Source organism: Vicugna pacos, unplaced genomic scaffold (assembly GCF_048564905.1).
Source record: "Vicugna pacos unplaced genomic scaffold, VicPac4 scaffold_19, whole genome shotgun sequence".
Taxonomy (NCBI): domain Eukaryota; kingdom Metazoa; phylum Chordata; class Mammalia; order Artiodactyla; family Camelidae; genus Vicugna; species Vicugna pacos.
In genome coordinates, this window is record NW_027328740.1 from 52,797,686 (window position 1) to 52,820,922 (window position 23,237).

Consider the following 23,237-nt stretch of genomic DNA (forward strand, 5'->3'; position numbering starts at 1 on the left):
TCCAATCCCATAGAGAGGCACTCGCTAAAACCTAGCTATAGAGATCAAACCCCACATTAGATCAAAGCCTGGCCTATGTAAACACTCAGGGAACACAAGCTAAGGGATTCTAATAGAACCCAGGTGCTGCTGTCATTTGGAGTAGCCTCCCCATGCTCAGGATTCCAGAAAACTTCTTCGTGTGTGTGCTGTTGGTGGAGAAACAGTGTCCACGCATATTCCAGGGGGCAAAGAAAGGTATTCCCTTGTTGGGGGTTGTTGGTTAAACACCTCAACTTCCCATGGAGAGGCACTCACTAATACTTGGATTTAGAGCCCAAATCCCACTTTGAACCGCACTCCAGCTTATGCAATCCATCAGGGAAGAGAAGCTTAAGGATTCTACTAGAACACTGGCACTGCTCTCAGTTGGAGGAACTTTCCCACTCTCAGAATTCCGGAAGCCAACCTTGTGTGGCGGGGAGATGTGGAGCCACAATCCAAGTAGATGAATGGGGTCACACTTGTTTCCCATTAGAGAGAAGTCCTCTAAATAATTCCATATTCCATCGGGGTCAGTTGCTGCTACTTGGCCTCCAAGCCAAACTCCCAGATTTCCCTCTCAGCCCGGCATAGGGACACACTCAAGGAATACAAGCTAAGGGATTCTATTAGAACCCAGGCGCTGCTGTCATTTGGAGGAGCCTCCCCACAATCAGGATACCTGAGCACGTCTCCGTGTGTGTGCTGGAGGTGGGGAATCAGTGTCCACGCATCTTTATGGGGGCACAGGTGTTCCAAGGTTGGGGAAGATCTTTCAAATCCTCCACTGCCCACAGAGATGCACTAGCTTATTCTTGGCTTTAGAGCCCATTCCCCACCATCGCTCACTGCTAGGTCTAGGAAAAAACTTAGGGAAGTCAAGCTGAGTTATTCTATTAGAACGCAGGCGCTGCTGTCAGTTGGAGGAACTTCCACACACTCAGGATTCCGGATCCCAGCCTTGTGTGTGGGGAGGTGTGGATACCCAGTCCACACAGATGAATGGGGGCACAGGTGTTCCACATTAGCGTGAAATCCTCTAAGTACTTCCTCAGTAAATCGGGGGGCACTCGTTGCTACTTGGACTTCAAATCCAACCCCCACTTTCCCCCACTCCCAGCCTAGGCATGCCATCAGGTAAGACAAGCTAAGGGATTCTATTAGATCCCAGGCGCTGCTGTCAGTTGGAGGAGACTCCCCACACTCACGATACCTGAACAAATCTTTGTGTGTGTGCTGTTGTTGGAGATACATAGTCCACGCAACTTTATGGGGGCTAAGTGTTCCCAGGGAGGGAATGTACTTAAAACACCTCCACTGCCCATAGAGAGGCACTCGCTATTACTTGGCTTTAGAGCCCAACCCCCACTTTCGCTCCCATCACGTCTTTGGAAAACACTCAGGGAAGATAACCTAAGGGATCCTATTAGATCCCAGATGCTGCTGTCAGTGGGAGGTGCCTCCCCACACTCAGGATACCAGAACAATTCTTCATGTGTGTGCTGGAGGTGGGGAAACAGAGTCCACGCATTTTTCAAGGAGCACAGGTATTCCCAGGTTGTGGGATTTTGGTGAATAATTTCCTCTTCCCATGGAGAAGCACTCGCTAATACCTGGATTTACAGCCCAACCCCCAATTTCCCCCGCACTCCGCCCTTGGCAAGCCATCATTGAAGGCAAGTAAATGTATTGTATTAGAACCCAGGCGCTGCTGTTAGTTGGAGGAACCTCCCCACACTCAAACATCTGAGCCAGATATCGTGTGTGTGCTGGAGGAGGGAAACTGAGTCCACACATCTTTATGGGGGCACAGGTGTTCCCAGCTTGGGGATATACTTTAACCACCTCCACTGCCAAAAGATAGGAACTCGCTAATACTTGGTTTTAGAGCACAACCCATAACTTCGCTGAAAACCTGGCCAAGGAAAATACTCAGGGAACTCAATCTAATGGATCCAATTAGATCCCAGCTGCTATATTCAGTTGCAGAAGCCTCCCCACACTCAGGATACCAGAAAACTTCGTGTGTGTGCTGGAGGTGGGGAAACAAATAACACGCATTTTTCAGGGGTCACAGTAATTCCAAAGTTGTGGGTTGTAGTTTAAACATCTCCACTACCCATGGAGAGGCACACGCTGACACTTAATTTTAGAGCCCAAATCCCACTTTCAACCACACACTGCCCTAGGCAAACCATCAGGGAAGACAAGCAAAAGGATTCTATTAAAACCAAGACGCAGATGTCAGTTGAAGGAACTACCCCACCCTCAGGATACTGGAAACCAACCTTGTGTGGTGGGGAGGTATGAAGCCCCACTCCACGAAGATGAATGGGTGCTCAGGTGATTCCCTTTATGGAGAATTCATCTAAATACTTCCTCAGTCCATCGGGGGGCACTCGCTACTATTTGGCCTCAAAGCCCAACCCCCAGGTTTCTCTCAGAGTCAGTCCTAGGGAAACACTCAGGGATTACAAGCTAAGGGATTCTATTAGAACCCAGCCGCTTCTGTCACCTGAAAGTGCCAGCCCACACTCAGGATACCAGAACACTTCTGCATGTGTGTTCAGGGGGTGGGGATACAGAGTCCACGCATTTTTCAAGGAGCACAGGTATTCCCATGTTGTGGGTTTTTGCTTAATTACCTCCAAATCCCATGGAGAAGCACTCGCTAATACTTGGATTTAGAGCCCAACCCACCTTTTCCCCAGCACTCCGTATCAGGCAAGCAAACAGGGTAGACAAGTTAAGCGATTTTATAAGAACCAAGGCCCTGCTCTCAGTTGGAGGAGGCTGCCCACTCTCAGGATAACTGTGCAAGTGTTCGTGTGTGTGCTGGAGGTGTGGAAACAGACTCCACGGATCTTTATGGGGGCACAGGTGTTCCCAGGTTTGGGATGTAGTTTAAACACCTCCACAAACCATAGAGAGGTCATCGCAAATACTTGTTTTCGGAGCCCAAACCACACTGTCCCCCGCACTCCCGCCTAGGCTTTCCATCAGGGAAGACAAGCAAAAGGATTCAATTAGAACCCAGGCGCTGCTGTCAGTTGGAGGAACTTCCCTGCACTCAGAATTCCAGAACTCATTCTTAGGTGTGGGAGAGATGTGCAGCCCCTCTCCACCCAGATGAATGGAGGAAAAGGTGTTCCGTTTCGGGAGAAGTCCTCTAAGTACTTCCTCAATGGATCAGGGGGCACTCACTGCTACTTGGCCTCCAAGCCCAACCCCCAGCTTTCCCTCATGGCCTGGCCTAAAGGAACACTCAGGGAACAGAAGCTAAGGGATACTAATTGAACCCAGGTGCTGCTGTCAGTTTGAGGAACCTCCCCACACTCAGAATACCAGAACATTTCTTCGTGTGTGTGCTGGATGTAGGGAAAGAGTCAAAGCATCTTTCAGGGGGCACATTTATTCCATGGTTGTGGTTTGTAGGTTAAAAACCCACATCCCATGCATAGGCTCTCGCTAATACTTGGTTTAGAGCCCAACCCCCACTTTCCCCCACTCTCCAGCCTAGGCATGCCATCAGAGAAGGCAAGCTAAGGGATTCTATTAGAACCCAGGCGCTGCTGTCATTTGGAGGAGCCTCCCCACAATCAGGATACCTGAGCACGTCTCCGTGTGTGTGCTGGTCGTGGGGAAAATGATTCCACGCATCTTTATGGGGCACAGGTGTACCAAGGTTGGGGATGTAGTTAAACACTTTCACTGCTCATAGAGAGGCACTCGCTATTACTTTGGTTTAGTGTCCAACCACACCTTCGTCACAGCCCGGCCTATGGAAACTCTCAGGGAATTCAAGCCAAGTGATTATATTAGATCTCAGGTGCTGCTGTCAGTTGGAGGAGCCTCCCCACACTCAGGATACCAGAAAAGTTCTTCATGTGTGTCCTGGAGGTGGGGAAACAAAGTCCACGTTTATTTATTGGATCTCAGGTGTTCCCAGGTTGGGCATGTAGGTAAACACTTCCACTGCTCATAGAGAGGCACTCGCTATTATTTTGGTTTAGTGCCCAACCCCACCTTAACTCATATCGCGGCCAAAGGAAACAATCAGGGGTGTCAATCCAAGAGATTCTATTAGATCCCAGGTGCTGCCGTCAGTTTGAGGAGCCTCCCCAAACTTAGGATAGCCGAAGAGTTCTTCGTGTGTTAGCTGGTGTTGGGGAAACAGATCTACACATCTTGCAAGGGGCACAGGTATTCACAGGTTGTGGTTTGCAGTTTAAAGACCTCCACATCCCGTGGAGAGGCACTCGATTGTACTTGTTTGTCGAGGCTGAACCCCACATTCCCCCACACTCTGGCATAGACAAGTCATCAGGGAAGGCAAACTTAGGGATTGTATTAGAACCCAGTCGCTGTTGTCAGTTGGAGAATCTTCCCCACACTCAGGATTCGGAATCCAGCCTTTAGTTTGTGGGATGTGTGGAGACCCACCCCACGCAGAAGAATGGGGGCACAGGTGTTCCACGTTAGGGAGAATTCCTCAAAATACTTCCTCAGTCCATTGGAGGCACTCGATGCTACTTGGCCTCCAATCCCAACCCCCAGCTTTCCCTCGCAGTCCGGCGTAGGGAAACACACAGGAAATACAAGCTAAGGGGTTTTATTGGAACCCAGGCACTGCTGTCATTTGGAAGATCTTTCCCACTCTCAGGATACCTGAACACATTTTCGTGTGTGTGCTGGAGGTGGTGAAAGAGTGTCCACGCATCTTCATGAGGGCACAGGTGTTCCCAGGTTTGGATGTAGTTTAAAAACCTCCACTGAACATAGAGAGGCACACTCCAATACATGGCTTTAGAGCCCAACACCCACCTAGGCTCAGAGCCCGGCCTAGTAAAACACTGAAGCATGTCAAACATAGGGATTATATTAGATCCCAGGTGCTGCTGTCAGTTGGAGGAGCCTCCCCACACTCAGCATACCAGAACACCACATCGTGTGTGTGCTGAAGGTGGGGAAACAGTGTCTTTGCAACTTTCAGGGGGCACAGGTATTCCCAAATATTTGGTTGTAGGTTAAACCACTTCAAATCCCGTGGAGAGGCACTCAATAATACTTGGTTTTTGAGCCCAACCCTCACATTCCCCCACACTCCCGCCTAGGCTAGCCAACAGTGAAGACAAGTTAATGGATTGTATTAGAACCCAGGACCTGCTGTCCGTTGTAGGTGCCTCCCCACACTCAGAAAACCTCAACCCGTCTTCGTGTGTGTGCTGGAGTTGTGGAAACAGAGTCGACGCATTTTTTGGGGGGCACAGTTGTTCCAAGTTTGGGGATGTATTTTAAACACCTCCACTGCCCATAGAGAGGCACTCGCTATTACTAGTCTTTAGTGCCCAACACCCAACTTCGCTCACAGCCTGGCCAATGGAAACACTCAGGGAAAGCAAGCCAAATGATATTATAAGTTCCCAGTTGCTGCTGTCATTTGGAGGTGCCTACCCACACTCAGTATACCAGAACTATTCTTCGTGGGTGTGCTGGAGGTGAGGACAGAGAGACCACGCATTTTTATGGGGGGCAGGTGTTTAAAGGTTAGGGATGTAGTTTTAAAAACCTCCAATCCCATAGAGAGGCACTCGCTAAAACCTAGCTATAGAGATCAAACCCCACATTAGATCAAAGCCTGGCCTATGTAAACACTCAGGGAACACAAGCTAAGGGATTCTAATAGAACCCAGGTGCTGCTGTCATTTGGAGTAGCCTCCCCATGCTCAGGATTCCAGAAAACTTCTTCGTGTGTGTGCTGTTGGTGGAGAAACAGTGTCCACGCATATTCCAGGGGGCAAAGAAAGGTATTCCCTTGTTGGGGGTTGTTGGTTAAACACCTCAACTTCCCATGGAGAGGCACTCACTAATACTTGGATTTAGAGCCCAAATCCCACTTTGAACCGCACTCCAGCTTATGCAATCCATCAGGGAAGAGAAGCTTAAGGATTCTACTAGAACACTGGCACTGCTCTCAGTTGGAGGAACTTTCCCACTCTCAGAATTCCGGAAGCCAACCTTGTGTGGCGGGGAGATGTGGAGCCACAATCCAAGTAGATGAATGGGGTCACACTTGTTTCCCATTAGAGAGAAGTCCTCTAAATAATTCCATATTCCATCGGGGTCAGTTGCTGCTACTTGGCCTCCAAGCCAAACTCCCAGATTTCCCTCTCAGCCCGGCATAGGGACACACTCAAGGAATACAAGCTAAGGGATTCTATTAGAACCCAGGCGCTGCTGTCATTTGGAGGAGCCTCCCCACAATCAGGATACCTGAGCACGTCTCCGTGTGTGTGCTGGAGGTGGGGAATCAGTGTCCACGCATCTTTATGGGGGCACAGGTGTTCCAAGGTTGGGGAAGATCTTTCAAATCCTCCACTGCCCACAGAGATGCACTAGCTTATTCTTGGCTTTAGAGCCCATTCCCCACCATCGCTCACTGCTAGGTCTAGGAAAAAACTTAGGGAAGTCAAGCTGAGTTATTCTATTAGAACGCAGGCGCTGCTGTCAGTTGGAGGAACTTCCACACACTCAGGATTCCGGATCCCAGCCTTGTGTGTGGGGAGGTGTGGATACCCAGTCCACACAGATGAATGGGGGCACAGGTGTTCCACATTAGCGTGAAATCCTCTAAGTACTTCCTCAGTAAATCGGGGGGCACTCGTTGCTACTTGGACTTCAAATCCAACCCCCACTTTCCCCCACTCCCAGCCTAGGCATGCCATCAGGTAAGACAAGCTAAGGGATTCTATTAGATCCCAGGCGCTGCTGTCAGTTGGAGGAGACTCCCCACACTCACGATACCTGAACAAATCTTTGTGTGTGTGCTGTTGTTGGAGATACATAGTCCACGCAACTTTATGGGGGCTAAGTGTTCCCAGGGAGGGAATGTACTTAAAACACCTCCACTGCCCATAGAGAGGCACTCGCTATTACTTGGCTTTAGAGCCCAACCCCCACTTTCGCTCCCATCACGTCTTTGGAAAACACTCAGGGAAGATAACCTAAGGGATCCTATTAGATCCCAGATGCTGCTGTCAGTGGGAGGTGCCTCCCCACACTCAGGATACCAGAACAATTCTTCATGTGTGTGCTGGAGGTGGGGAAACAGAGTCCACGCATTTTTCAAGGAGCACAGGTATTCCCAGGTTGTGGGATTTTGGTGAATAATTTCCTCTTCCCATGGAGAAGCACTCGCTAATACCTGGATTTACAGCCCAACCCCCAATTTCCCCCGCACTCCGCCCTTGGCAAGCCATCATTGAAGGCAAGTAAATGTATTGTATTAGAACCCAGGCGCTGCTGTTAGTTGGAGGAACCTCCCCACACTCAAACATCTGAGCCAGATATCGTGTGTGTGCTGGAGGAGGGAAACTGAGTCCACACATCTTTATGGGGGCACAGGTGTTCCCAGCTTGGGGATATACTTTAACCACCTCCACTGCCAAAAGATAGGAACTCGCTAATACTTGGTTTTAGAGCACAACCCATAACTTCGCTGAAAACCTGGCCAAGGAAAATACTCAGGGAACTCAATCTAATGGATCCAATTAGATCCCAGCTGCTATTTTCAGTTGCAGAAGCCTCCCCACACTCAGGATACCAGAAAACTTCGTGTGTGTGCTGGAGGTGGGGAAACAAATAACACGCATTTTTCAGGGGTCACAGTAATTCCAAAGTTGTGGGTTGTAGTTTAAACATCTCCACTACCCATGGAGAGGCACACGCTGACACTTAATTTTAGAGCCCAAATCCCACTTTCAACCACACACTGGCCTAGGCAAACCATCAGGGAAGACAAGCAAAAGGATTCTATTAAAACCAAGACGCAGATGTCAGTTGAAGGAACTACCCCACCCTCAGGATACTGGAAACCAACCTTGTGTGGTGGGGAGGTATGAAGCCCCACTCCACGAAGATGAATGGGTGCTCAGGTGATTCCCTTTATGGAGAATTCATCTAAATACTTCCTCAGTCCATCGGGGGGCACTCGCTACTATTTGGCCTCAAAGCCCAACCCCCAGGTTTCTCTCAGAGTCAGTCCTAGGGAAACACTCAGGGATTACAAGCTAAGGGATTCTATTAGAACCCAGCCGCTTCTGTCACCTGAAAGTGCCAGCCCACACTCAGGATACCAGAACACTTCTGCATGTGTGTTCAGGGGGTGGGGATACAGAGTCCACGCATTTTTCAAGGAGCACAGGTATTCCCATGTTGTGGGTTTTTGCTTAATTACCTCCAAATCCCATGGAGAAGCACTCGCTAATACTTGGATTTAGAGCCCAACCCACCTTTTCCCCAGCACTCCGTATCAGGCAAGCAAACAGGGTAGACAAGTTAAGCGATTTTATAAGAACCAAGGCCCTGCTCTCAGTTGGAGGAGGCTGCCCACTCTCAGGATAACTGTGCAAGTGTTCGTGTGTGTGCTGGAGGTGTGGAAACAGACTCCACGGATCTTTATGGGGGCACAGGTGTTCCCAGGTTTGGGATGTAGTTTAAACACCTCCACAAACCATAGAGAGGTCATCGCAAATACTTGGTTTCGGAGCCCAAACCACACTGTCCCCCGCACTCCCGCCTAGGCTTTCCATCAGGGAAGACAAGCAAAAGGATTCAATTAGAACCCAGGCGCTGCTGTCAGTTGGAGGAACTTCCCTGCACTCAGAATTCCAGAACTCATTCTTAGGTGTGGGAGAGATGTGCAGCCCCTCTCCACCCAGATGAATGGAGGAAAAGGTGTTCCGTTTCGGGAGAAGTCCTCTAAGTACTTCCTCAATGGATCAGGGGGCACTCACTGCTACTTGGCCTCCAAGCCCAACCCCCAGCTTTCCCTCATGGCCTGGCCTAAAGGAACACTCAGGGAACAGAAGCTAAGGGATACTAATTGAACCCAGGTGCTGCTGTCAGTTTGAGGAACCTCCCCACACTCAGAATACCAGAACATTTCTTCGTGTGTGTGCTGGATGTAGGGAAAGAGTCAAAGCATCTTTCAGGGGGCACATTTATTCCATGGTTGTGGTTTGTAGGTTAAAAACCCACATCCCATGCATAGGCTCTCGCTAATACTTGGTTTAGAGCCCAACCCCCACTTTCCCCCACTCTCCAGCCTAGGCATGCCATCAGAGAAGGCAAGCTAAGGGATTCTATTAGAACCCAGGCGCTGCTGTCATTTGGAGGAGCCTCCCCACAATCAGGATACCTGAGCACGTCTCCGTGTGTGTGCTGGTCGTGGGGAAAATGATTCCACGCATCTTTATGGGGCACAGGTGTACCAAGGTTGGGGATGTAGTTAAACACTTTCACTGCTCATAGAGAGGCACTCGCTATTACTTTGGTTTAGTGTCCAACCACACCTTCGTCACAGCCCGGCCTATGGAAACTCTCAGGGAATTCAAGCCAAGTGATTATATTAGATCTCAGGTGCTGCTGTCAGTTGGAGGAGCCTCCCCACACTCAGGATACCAGAAAAGTTCTTCATGTGTGTCCTGGAGGTGGGGAAACAAAGTCCACGTTTATTTATTGGATCTCAGGTGTTCCCAGGTTGGGCATGTAGGTAAACACTTCCACTGCTCATAGAGAGGCACTCGCTATTATTTTGGTTTAGTGCCCAACCCCACCTTAACTCATATCGCGGCCAAAGGAAACAATCAGGGGTGTCAATCCAAGAGATTCTATTAGATCCCAGGTGCTGCCGTCAGTTTGAGGAGCCTCCCCAAACTTAGGATAGCCGAAGAGTTCTTCGTGTGTTAGCTGGTGTTGGGGAAACAGATCTACACATCTTGCAAGGGGCACAGGTATTCACAGGTTGTGGTTTGCAGTTTAAAGACCTCCACATCCCGTGGAGAGGCACTCGATTGTACTTGTTTGTCGAGGCTGAACCCCACATTCCCCCACACTCTGGCATAGACAAGTCATCAGGGAAGGCAAACTTAGGGATTGTATTAGAACCCAGTCGCTGTTGTCAGTTGGAGAATCTTCCCCACACTCAGGATTCGGAATCCAGCCTTTAGTTTGTGGGATGTGTGGAGACCCACCCCACGCAGAAGAATGGGGGCACAGGTGTTCCACGTTAGGGAGAATTCCTCAAAATACTTCCTCAGTCCATTGGAGGCACTCGATGCTACTTGGCCTCCAATCCCAACCCCCAGCTTTCCCTCGCAGTCCGGCGTAGGGAAACACACAGGAAATACAAGCTAAGGGGTTTTATTGGAACCCAGGCACTGCTGTCATTTGGAAGATCTTTCCCACTCTCAGGATACCTGAACACATTTTCGTGTGTGTGCTGGAGGTGGTGAAAGAGTGTCCACGCATCTTCATGAGGGCACAGGTGTTCCCAGGTTTGGATGTAGTTTAAAAACCTCCACTGAACATAGAGAGGCACACTCCAATACATGGCTTTAGAGCCCAACACCCACCTAGGCTCAGAGCCCGGCCTAGTAAAACACTGAAGCATGTCAAACATAGGGATTATATTAGATCCCAGGTGCTGCTGTCAGTTGGAGGAGCCTCCCCACACTCAGCATACCAGAACACCACATCGTGTGTGTGCTGAAGGTGGGGAAACAGTGTCTTTGCAACTTTCAGGGGGCACAGGTATTCCCAAATATTTGGTTGTAGGTTAAACCACTTCAAATCCCGTGGAGAGGCACTCAATAATACTTGGTTTTTGAGCCCAACCCTCACATTCCCCCACACTCCCGCCTAGGCTAGCCAACAGTGAAGACAAGTTAATGGATTGTATTAGAACCCAGGACCTGCTGTCCGTTGTAGGTGCCTCCCCACACTCAGAAAACCTCAACCCGTCTTCGTGTGTGTGCTGGAGTTGTGGAAACAGAGTCGACGCATTTTTTGGGGGGCACAGTTGTTCCAAGTTTGGGGATGTATTTTAAACACCTCCACTGCCCATAGAGAGGCACTCGCTATTACTAGTCTTTAGTGCCCAACACCCAACTTCGCTCACAGCCTGGCCAATGGAAACACTCAGGGAAAGCAAGCCAAATGATATTATAAGTTCCCAGTTGCTGCTGTCATTTGGAGGTGCCTACCCACACTCAGTATACCAGAACTATTCTTCGTGGGTGTGCTGGAGGTGAGGACAGAGAGACCACGCATTTTTATGGGGGGCAGGTGTTTAAAGGTTAGGGATGTAGTTTTAAAAACCTCCAATCCCATAGAGAGGCACTCGCTAAAACCTAGCTATAGAGATCAAACCCCACATTAGATCAAAGCCTGGCCTATGTAAACACTCAGGGAACACAAGCTAAGGGATTCTAATAGAACCCAGGTGCTGCTGTCATTTGGAGTAGCCTCCCCATGCTCAGGATTCCAGAAAACTTCTTCGTGTGTGTGCTGTTGGTGGAGAAACAGTGTCCACGCATATTCCAGGGGGCAAAGAAAGGTATTCCCTTGTTGGGGGTTGTTGGTTAAACACCTCAACTTCCCATGGAGAGGCACTCACTAATACTTGGATTTAGAGCCCAAATCCCACTTTGAACCGCACTCCAGCTTATGCAATCCATCAGGGAAGAGAAGCTTAAGGATTCTACTAGAACACTGGCACTGCTCTCAGTTGGAGGAACTTTCCCACTCTCAGAATTCCGGAAGCCAACCTTGTGTGGCGGGGAGATGTGGAGCCACAATCCAAGTAGATGAATGGGGTCACACTTGTTTCCCATTAGAGAGAAGTCCTCTAAATAATTCCATATTCCATCGGGGTCAGTTGCTGCTACTTGGCCTCCAAGCCAAACTCCCAGATTTCCCTCTCAGCCCGGCATAGGGACACACTCAAGGAATACAAGCTAAGGGATTCTATTAGAACCCAGGCGCTGCTGTCATTTGGAGGAGCCTCCCCACAATCAGGATACCTGAGCACGTCTCCGTGTGTGTGCTGGAGGTGGGGAATCAGTGTCCACGCATCTTTATGGGGGCACAGGTGTTCCAAGGTTGGGGAAGATCTTTCAAATCCTCCACTGCCCACAGAGATGCACTAGCTTATTCTTGGCTTTAGAGCCCATTCCCCACCATCGCTCACTGCTAGGTCTAGGAAAAAACTTAGGGAAGTCAAGCTGAGTTATTCTATTAGAACGCAGGCGCTGCTGTCAGTTGGAGGAACTTCCACACACTCAGGATTCCGGATCCCAGCCTTGTGTGTGGGGAGGTGTGGATACCCAGTCCACACAGATGAATGGGGGCACAGGTGTTCCACATTAGCGTGAAATCCTCTAAGTACTTCCTCAGTAAATCGGGGGGCACTCGTTGCTACTTGGACTTCAAATCCAACCCCCACTTTCCCCCACTCCCAGCCTAGGCATGCCATCAGGTAAGACAAGCTAAGGGATTCTATTAGATCCCAGGCGCTGCTGTCAGTTGGAGGAGACTCCCCACACTCACGATACCTGAACAAATCTTTGTGTGTGTGCTGTTGTTGGAGATACATAGTCCACGCAACTTTATGGGGGCTAAGTGTTCCCAGGGAGGGAATGTACTTAAAACACCTCCACTGCCCATAGAGAGGCACTCGCTATTACTTGGCTTTAGAGCCCAACCCCCACTTTCGCTCCCATCACGTCTTTGGAAAACACTCAGGGAAGATAACCTAAGGGATCCTATTAGATCCCAGATGCTGCTGTCAGTGGGAGGTGCCTCCCCACACTCAGGATACCAGAACAATTCTTCATGTGTGTGCTGGAGGTGGGGAAACAGAGTCCACGCATTTTTCAAGGAGCACAGGTATTCCCAGGTTGTGGGATTTTGGTGAATAATTTCCTCTTCCCATGGAGAAGCACTCGCTAATACCTGGATTTACAGCCCAACCCCCAATTTCCCCCGCACTCCGCCCTTGGCAAGCCATCATTGAAGGCAAGTAAATGTATTGTATTAGAACCCAGGCGCTGCTGTTAGTTGGAGGAACCTCCCCACACTCAAACATCTGAGCCAGATATCGTGTGTGTGCTGGAGGAGGGAAACTGAGTCCACACATCTTTATGGGGGCACAGGTGTTCCCAGCTTGGGGATATACTTTAACCACCTCCACTGCCAAAAGATAGGAACTCGCTAATACTTGGTTTTAGAGCACAACCCATAACTTCGCTGAAAACCTGGCCAAGGAAAATACTCAGGGAACTCAATCTAATGGATCCAATTAGATCCCAGCTGCTATATTCAGTTGCAGAAGCCTCCCCACACTCAGGATACCAGAAAACTTCGTGTGTGTGCTGGAGGTGGGGAAACAAATAACACGCATTTTTCAGGGGTCACAGTAATTCCAAAGTTGTGGGTTGTAGTTTAAACATCTCCACTACCCATGGAGAGGCACACGCTGACACTTAATTTTAGAGCCCAAATCCCACTTTCAACCACACACTGCCCTAGGCAAACCATCAGGGAAGACAAGCAAAAGGATTCTATTAAAACCAAGACGCAGATGTCAGTTGAAGGAACTACCCCACCCTCAGGATACTGGAAACCAACCTTGTGTGGTGGGGAGGTATGAAGCCCCACTCCACGAAGATGAATGGGTGCTCAGGTGATTCCCTTTATGGAGAATTCATCTAAATACTTCCTCAGTCCATCGGGGGGCACTCGCTACTATTTGGCCTCAAAGCCCAACCCCCAGGTTTCTCTCAGAGTCAGTCCTAGGGAAACACTCAGGGATTACAAGCTAAGGGATTCTATTAGAACCCAGCCGCTTCTGTCACCTGAAAGTGCCAGCCCACACTCAGGATACCAGAACACTTCTGCATGTGTGTTCAGGGGGTGGGGATACAGAGTCCACGCATTTTTCAAGGAGCACAGGTATTCCCATGTTGTGGGTTTTTGCTTAATTACCTCCAAATCCCATGGAGAAGCACTCGCTAATACTTGGATTTAGAGCCCAACCCACCTTTTCCCCAGCACTCCGTATCAGGCAAGCAAACAGGGTAGACAAGTTAAGCGATTTTATAAGAACCAAGGCCCTGCTCTCAGTTGGAGGAGGCTGCCCACTCTCAGGATAACTGTGCAAGTGTTCGTGTGTGTGCTGGAGGTGTGGAAACAGACTCCACGGATCTTTATGGGGGCACAGGTGTTCCCAGGTTTGGGATGTAGTTTAAACACCTCCACAAACCATAGAGAGGTCATCGCAAATACTTGTTTTCGGAGCCCAAACCACACTGTCCCCCGCACTCCCGCCTAGGCTTTCCATCAGGGAAGACAAGCAAAAGGATTCAATTAGAACCCAGGCGCTGCTGTCAGTTGGAGGAACTTCCCTGCACTCAGAATTCCAGAACTCATTCTTAGGTGTGGGAGAGATGTGCAGCCCCTCTCCACCCAGATGAATGGAGGAAAAGGTGTTCCGTTTCGGGAGAAGTCCTCTAAGTACTTCCTCAATGGATCAGGGGGCACTCACTGCTACTTGGCCTCCAAGCCCAACCCCCAGCTTTCCCTCATGGCCTGGCCTAAAGGAACACTCAGGGAACAGAAGCTAAGGGATACTAATTGAACCCAGGTGCTGCTGTCAGTTTGAGGAACCTCCCCACACTCAGAATACCAGAACATTTCTTCGTGTGTGTGCTGGATGTAGGGAAAGAGTCAAAGCATCTTTCAGGGGGCACATTTATTCCATGGTTGTGGTTTGTAGGTTAAAAACCCACATCCCATGCATAGGCTCTCGCTAATACTTGGTTTAGAGCCCAACCCCCACTTTCCCCCACTCTCCAGCCTAGGCATGCCATCAGAGAAGGCAAGCTAAGGGATTCTATTAGAACCCAGGCGCTGCTGTCATTTGGAGGAGCCTCCCCACAATCAGGATACCTGAGCACGTCTCCGTGTGTGTGCTGGTCGTGGGGAAAATGATTCCACGCATCTTTATGGGGCACAGGTGTACCAAGGTTGGGGATGTAGTTAAACACTTTCACTGCTCATAGAGAGGCACTCGCTATTACTTTGGTTTAGTGTCCAACCACACCTTCGTCACAGCCCGGCCTATGGAAACTCTCAGGGAATTCAAGCCAAGTGATTATATTAGATCTCAGGTGCTGCTGTCAGTTGGAGGAGCCTCCCCACACTCAGGATACCAGAAAAGTTCTTCATGTGTGTCCTGGAGGTGGGGAAACAAAGTCCACGTTTATTTATTGGATCTCAGGTGTTCCCAGGTTGGGCATGTAGGTAAACACTTCCACTGCTCATAGAGAGGCACTCGCTATTATTTTGGTTTAGTGCCCAACCCCACCTTAACTCATATCGCGGCCAAAGGAAACAATCAGGGGTGTCAATCCAAGAGATTCTATTAGATCCCAGGTGCTGCCGTCAGTTTGAGGAGCCTCCCCAAACTTAGGATAGCCGAAGAGTTCTTCGTGTGTTAGCTGGTGTTGGGGAAACAGATCTACACATCTTGCAAGGGGCACAGGTATTCACAGGTTGTGGTTTGCAGTTTAAAGACCTCCACATCCCGTGGAGAGGCACTCGATTGTACTTGTTTGTCGAGGCTGAACCCCACATTCCCCCACACTCTGGCATAGACAAGTCATCAGGGAAGGCAAACTTAGGGATTGTATTAGAACCCAGTCGCTGTTGTCAGTTGGAGAATCTTCCCCACACTCAGGATTCGGAATCCAGCCTTTAGTTTGTGGGATGTGTGGAGACCCACCCCACGCAGAAGAATGGGGGCACAGGTGTTCCACGTTAGGGAGAATTCCTCAAAATACTTCCTCAGTCCATTGGAGGCACTCGATGCTACTTGGCCTCCAATCCCAACCCCCAGCTTTCCCTCGCAGTCCGGCGTAGGGAAACACACAGGAAATACAAGCTAAGGGGTTTTATTGGAACCCAGGCACTGCTGTCATTTGGAAGATCTTTCCCACTCTCAGGATACCTGAACACATTTTCGTGTGTGTGCTGGAGGTGGTGAAAGAGTGTCCACGCATCTTCATGAGGGCACAGGTGTTCCCAGGTTTGGATGTAGTTTAAAAACCTCCACTGAACATAGAGAGGCACACTCCAATACATGGCTTTAGAGCCCAACACCCACCTAGGCTCAGAGCCCGGCCTAGTAAAACACTGAAGCATGTCAAACATAGGGATTATATTAGATCCCAGGTGCTGCTGTCAGTTGGAGGAGCCTCCCCACACTCAGCATACCAGAACACCACATCGTGTGTGTGCTGAAGGTGGGGAAACAGTGTCTTTGCAACTTTCAGGGGGCACAGGTATTCCCAAATATTTGGTTGTAGGTTAAACCACTTCAAATCCCGTGGAGAGGCACTCAATAATACTTGGTTTTTGAGCCCAACCCTCACATTCCCCCACACTCCCGCCTAGGCTAGCCAACAGTGAAGACAAGTTAATGGATTGTATTAGAACCCAGGACCTGCTGTCCGTTGTAGGTGCCTCCCCACACTCAGAAAACCTCAACCCGTCTTCGTGTGTGTGCTGGAGTTGTGGAAACAGAGTCGACGCATTTTTTGGGGGGCACAGTTGTTCCAAGTTTGGGGATGTATTTTAAACACCTCCACTGCCCATAGAGAGGCACTCGCTATTACTAGTCTTTAGTGCCCAACACCCAACTTCGCTCACAGCCTGGCCAATGGAAACACTCAGGGAAAGCAAGCCAAATGATATTATAAGTTCCCAGTTGCTGCTGTCATTTGGAGGTGCCTACCCACACTCAGTATACCAGAACTATTCTTCGTGGGTGTGCTGGAGGTGAGGACAGAGAGACCACGCATTTTTATGGGGGGCAGGTGTTTAAAGGTTAGGGATGTAGTTTTAAAAACCTCCAATCCCATAGAGAGGCACTCGCTAAAACCTAGCTATAGAGATCAAACCCCACATTAGATCAAAGCCTGGCCTATGTAAACACTCAGGGAACACAAGCTAAGGGATTCTAATAGAACCCAGGTGCTGCTGTCATTTGGAGTAGCCTCCCCATGCTCAGGATTCCAGAAAACTTCTTCGTGTGTGTGCTGTTGGTGGAGAAACAGTGTCCACGCATATTCCAGGGGGCAAAGAAAGGTATTCCCTTGTTGGGGGTTGTTGGTTAAACACCTCAACTTCCCATGGAGAGGCACTCACTAATACTTGGATTTAGAGCCCAAATCCCACTTTGAACTGCACTCCAGCTTATGCAATCCATCAGGGAAGAGAAGCTTAAGGATTCTACTAGAACACTGGCACTGCTCTCAGTTGGAGGAACTTTCCCACTCTCAGAATTCCGGAAGCCAACCTTGTGTGGCGGGGAGATGTGGAGCCACAATCCAAGTAGATGAATGGGGTCACACTTGTTTCCCATTAGAGAGAAGTCCTCTAAATAATTCCATATTCCATCGGGGTCAGTTGCTGCTACTTGGCCTCCAAGCCAAACTCCCAGATTTCCCTCTCAGCCCGGCATAGGGACACACTCAAGGAATACAAGCTAAGGGATTCTATTAGAACCCAGGCGCTGCTGTCATTTGGAGGAGCCTCCCCACAATCAGGATACCTGAGCACGTCTCCGTGTGTGTGCTGGAGGTGGGGAATCAGTGTCCACGCATCTTTATGGGGGCACAGGTGTTCCAAGGTTGGGGAAGATCTTTCAAATCCTCCACTGCCCACAGAGATGCACTAGCTTATTCTTGGCTTTAGAGCCCATTCCCCACCATCGCTCACTGCTAGGTCTAGGAAAAAACTTAGGGAAGTCAAGCTGAGTTATTCTATTAGAACGCAGGCGCTGCTGTCAGTTGGAGGAACTTCCACACACTCAGGATTCCGGATCCCAGCCTTGTGTGTGGGGAGGTGTGGATACCCAGTCCACACAGATGAATGGGGGCACAGGTGTTCCACATTAGCGTGAAATCCTCTAAGTACTTCCTCAGTAAATCGGGGGGCACTCGTTGCTACTTGGACTTCAAATCCAACCCCCACTTTCCCCCACTCCCAGCCTAGGCATGCCATCAGGTAAGACAAGCTAAGGGATTCTATTAGATCCCAGGCGCTGCTGTCAGTTGGAGGAGACTCCCCACACTCACGATACCTGAACAAATCTTTGTGTGTGTGCTGTTGTTGGAGATACATAGTCCACGCAACTTTATGGGGGCTAAGTGTTCCCAGGGAGGGAATGTACTTAAAACACCTCCACTGCCCATAGAGAGGCACTCGCTATTACTTGGCTTTAGAGCCCAACCCCCACTTTCGCTCCCATCACGTCTTTGGAAAACACTCAGGGAAGATAACCTAAGGGATCCTATTAGATCCCAGATGCTGCTGTCAGTGGGAGGTGCCTCCCCACACTCAGGATACCAGAACAATTCTTCATGTGTGTGCTGGAGGTGGGGAAACAGAGTCCACGCATTTTTCAAGGAGCACAGGTATTCCCAGGTTGTGGGATTTTGGTGAATAATTTCCTCTTCCCATGGAGAAGCACTCGCTAATACCTGGATTTACAGCCCAACCCCCAATTTCCCCCGCACTCCGCCCTTGGCAAGCCATCATTGAAGGCAAGTAAATGTATTGTATTAGAACCCAGGCGCTGCTGTTAGTTGGAGGAACCTCCCCACACTCAAACATCTGAGCCAGATATCGTGTGTGTGCTGGAGGAGGGAAACTGAGTCCACACATCTTTATGGGGGCACAGGTGTTCCCAGCTTGGGGATATACTTTAACCACCTCCACTGCCAAAAGATAGGAACTCGCTAATACTTGGTTTTAGAGCACAACCCATAACTTCGCTGAAAACCTGGCCAAGGAAAATACTCAGGGAACTCAATCTAATGGATCCAATTAGATCCCAGCTGCTATTTTCAGTTGCAGAAGCCTCCCCACACTCAGGATACCAGAAAACTTCGTGTGTGTGCTGGAGGTGGGGAAACAAATAACACGCATTTTTCAGGGGTCACAGTAATTCCAAAGTTGTGGGTTGTAGTTTAAACATCTCCACTACCCATGGAGAGGCACACGCTGACACTTAATTTTAGAGCCCAAATCCCACTTTCAACCACACACTGGCCTAGGCAAACCATCAGGGAAGACAAGCAAAAGGATTCTATTAAAACCAAGACGCAGATGTCAGTTGAAGGAACTACCCCACCCTCAGGATACTGGAAACCAACCTTGTGTGGTGGGGAGGTATGAAGCCCCACTCCACGAAGATGAATGGGTGCTCAGGTGATTCCCTTTATGGAGAATTCATCTAAATACTTCCTCAGTCCATCGGGGGGCACTCGCTACTATTTGGCCTCAAAGCCCAACCCCCAGGTTTCTCTCAGAGTCAGTCCTAGGGAAACACTCAGGGATTACAAGCTAAGGGATTCTATTAGAACCCAGCCGCTTCTGTCACCTGAAAGTGCCAGCCCACACTCAGGATACCAGAACACTTCTGCATGTGTGTTCAGGGGGTGGGGATACAGAGTCCACGCATTTTTCAAGGAGCACAGGTATTCCCATGTTGTGGGTTTTTGCTTAATTACCTCCAAATCCCATGGAGAAGCACTCGCTAATACTTGGATTTAGAGCCCAACCCACCTTTTCCCCAGCACTCCGTATCAGGCAAGCAAACAGGGTAGACAAGTTAAGCGATTTTATAAGAACCAAGGCCCTGCTCTCAGTTGGAGGAGGCTGCCCACTCTCAGGATAACTGTGCAAGTGTTCGTGTGTGTGCTGGAGGTGTGGAAACAGACTCCACGGATCTTTATGGGGGCACAGGTGTTCCCAGGTTTGGGATGTAGTTTAAACACCTCCACAAACCATAGAGAGGTCATCGCAAATACTTGGTTTCGGAGCCCAAACCACACTGTCCCCCGCACTCCCGCCTAGGCTTTCCATCAGGGAAGACAAGCAAAAGGATTCAATTAGAACCCAGGCGCTGCTGTCAGTTGGAGGAACTTCCCTGCACTCAGAATTCCAGAACTCATTCTTAGGTGTGGGAGAGATGTGCAGCCCCTCTCCACCCAGATGAATGGAGGAAAAGGTGTTCCGTTTCGGGAGAAGTCCTCTAAGTACTTCCTCAATGGATCAGGGGGCACTCACTGCTACTTGGCCTCCAAGCCCAACCCCCAGCTTTCCCTCATGGCCTGGCCTAAAGGAACACTCAGGGAACAGAAGCTAAGGGATACTAATTGAACCCAGGTGCTGCTGTCAGTTTGAGGAACCTCCCCACACTCAGAATACCAGAACATTTCTTCGTGTGTGTGCTGGATGTAGGGAAAGAGTCAAAGCATCTTTCAGGGGTCACATTTATTCCATGGTTGTGGTTTGTAGGTTAAAAACCCACATCCCATGCATAGGCTCTCGCTAATACTTGGTTTAGAGCCCAACCCCCACTTTCCCCCACTCTCCAGCCTAGGCATGCCATCAGAGAAGGCAAGCTAAGGGATTCTATTAGAACCCAGGCGCTGCTGTCATTTGGAGGAGCCTCCCCACAATCAGGATACCTGAGCACGTCTCCGTGTGTGTGCTGGTCGTGGGGAAAATGATTCCACGCATCTTTATGGGGCACAGGTGTACCAAGGTTGGGGATGTAGTTAAACACTTTCACTGCTCATAGAGAGGCACTCGCTATTACTTTGGTTTAGTGTCCAACCACACCTTCGTCACAGCCCGGCCTATGGAAACTCTCAGGGAATTCAAGCCAAGTGATTATATTAGATCTCAGGTGCTGCTGTCAGTTGGAGGAGCCTCCCCACACTCAGGATACCAGAAAAGTTCTTCATGTGTGTCCTGGAGGTGGGGAAACAAAGTCCACGTTTATTTATTGGATCTCAGGTGTTCCCAGGTTGGGCATGTAGGTAAACACTTCCACTGCTCATAGAGAGGCACTCGCTATTATTTTGGTTTAGTGCCCAACCCCACCTTAACTCATATCGCGGCCAAAGGAAACAATCAGGGGTGTCAATCCAAGAGATTCTATTAGATCCCAGGTGCTGCCGTCAGTTTGAGGAGCCTCCCCAAACTTAGGATAGCCGAAGAGTTCTTCGTGTGTTAGCTGGTGTTGGGGAAACAGATCTACACATCTTGCAAGGGGCACAGGTATTCACAGGTTGTGGTTTGCAGTTTAAAGACCTCCACATCCCGTGGAGAGGCACTCGATTGTACTTGTTTGTCGAGGCTGAACCCCACATTCCCCCACACTCTGGCATAGACAAGTCATCAGGGAAGGCAAACTTAGGGATTGTATTAGAACCCAGTCGCTGTTGTCAGTTGGAGAATCTTCCCCACACTCAGGATTCGGAATCCAGCCTTTAGTTTGTGGGATGTGTGGAGACCCACCCCACGCAGAAGAATGGGGGCACAGGTGTTCCACGTTAGGGAGAATTCCTCAAAATACTTCCTCAGTCCATTGGAGGCACTCGATGCTACTTGGCCTCCAATCCCAACCCCCAGCTTTCCCTCGCAGTCCGGCGTAGGGAAACACACAGGAAATACAAGCTAAGGGGTTTTATTGGAACCCAGGCACTGCTGTCATTTGGAAGATCTTTCCCACTCTCAGGATACCTGAACACATTTTCGTGTGTGTGCTGGAGGTGGTGAAAGAGTGTCCACGCATCTTCATGAGGGCACAGGTGTTCCCAGGTTTGGATGTAGTTTAAAAACCTCCACTGAACATAGAGAGGCACACTCCAATACATGGCTTTAGAGCCCAACACCCACCTAGGCTCAGAGCCCGGCCTAGTAAAACACTGAAGCATGTCAAACATAGGGATTATATTAGATCCCAGGTGCTGCTGTCAGTTGGAGGAGCCTCCCCACACTCAGCATACCAGAACACCACATCGTGTGTGTGCTGAAGGTGGGGAAACAGTGTCTTTGCAACTTTCAGGGGGCACAGGTATTCCCAAATATTTGGTTGTAGGTTAAACCACTTCAAATCCCGTGGAGAGGCACTCAATAATACTTGGTTTTTGAGCCCAACCCTCACATTCCCCCACACTCCCGCCTAGGCTAGCCAACAGTGAAGACAAGTTAATGGATTGTATTAGAACCCAGGCCCTGCTGTCAGTTGTAGGTGTCTCCCCACACTCTGGAAACCTCAACCCGTCTTCGTGTGTGTGCTGGAGTTGTGGAAACAGAGTCGACGCATTTTTTGGGGGGCACAGTTGTTCCAAGTTTGGGGATGTATTTTAAACACCTCCACTGCCCATAGAGAGGCACTCGCTATTACTAGTCTTTAGTGCCCAACACCCAACTTCGCTCACAGCCTGGCCAATGGAAACACTCAGGGAAAGCAAGCCAAATGATATTATAAGTTCCCAGTTGCTGCTGTCATTTGGAGGTGCCTACCCACACTCAGTATACCAGAACTATTCTTCGTGGGTGTGCTGGAGGTGAGGACAGAGAGACCACGCATTTTTATGGGGGGCAGGTGTTTAAAGGTTAGGGATGTAGTTTTAAAAACCTCCAATCCCATAGAGAGGCACTCGCTAAAACCTAGCTATAGAGATCAAACCCCACATTAGATCAAAGCCTGGCCTATGTAAACACTCAGGGAACACAAGCTAAGGGATTCTAATAGAACCCAGGTGCTGCTGTCATTTGGAGTAGCCTCCCCATGCTCAGGATTCCAGAAAACTTCTTCGTGTGTGTGCTGTTGGTGGAGAAACAGTGTCCACGCATATTCCAGGGGGCAAAGAAAGGTATTCCCTTGTTGGGGGTTGTTGGTTAAACACCTCAACTTCCCATGGAGAGGCACTCACTAATACTTGGATTTAGAGCCCAAATCCCACTTTGAACTGCACTCCAGCTTATGCAATCCATCAGGGAAGAGAAGCTTAAGGATTCTACTAGAACACTGGCACTGCTCTCAGTTGGAGGAACTTTCCCACTCTCAGAATTCCGGAAGCCAACCTTGTGTGGCGGGGAGATGTGGAGCCACAATCCAAGTAGATGAATGGGGTCACACTTGTTTCCCATTAGAGAGAAGTCCTCTAAATAATTCCATATTCCATCGGGGTCAGTTGCTGCTACTTGGCCTCCAAGCCAAACTCCCAGATTTCCCTCTCAGCCCGGCATAGGGACACACTCAAGGAATACAAGCTAAGGGATTCTATTAGAACCCAGGCGCTGCTGTCATTTGGAGGAGCCTCCCCACAATCAGGATACCTGAGCACGTCTCCGTGTGTGTGCTGGAGGTGGGGAATCAGTGTCCACGCATCTTTATGGGGGCACAGGTGTTCCAAGGTTGGGGAAGATCTTTCAAATCCTCCACTGCCCACAGAGATGCACTAGCTTATTCTTGGCTTTAGAGCCCATTCCCCACCATCGCTCACTGC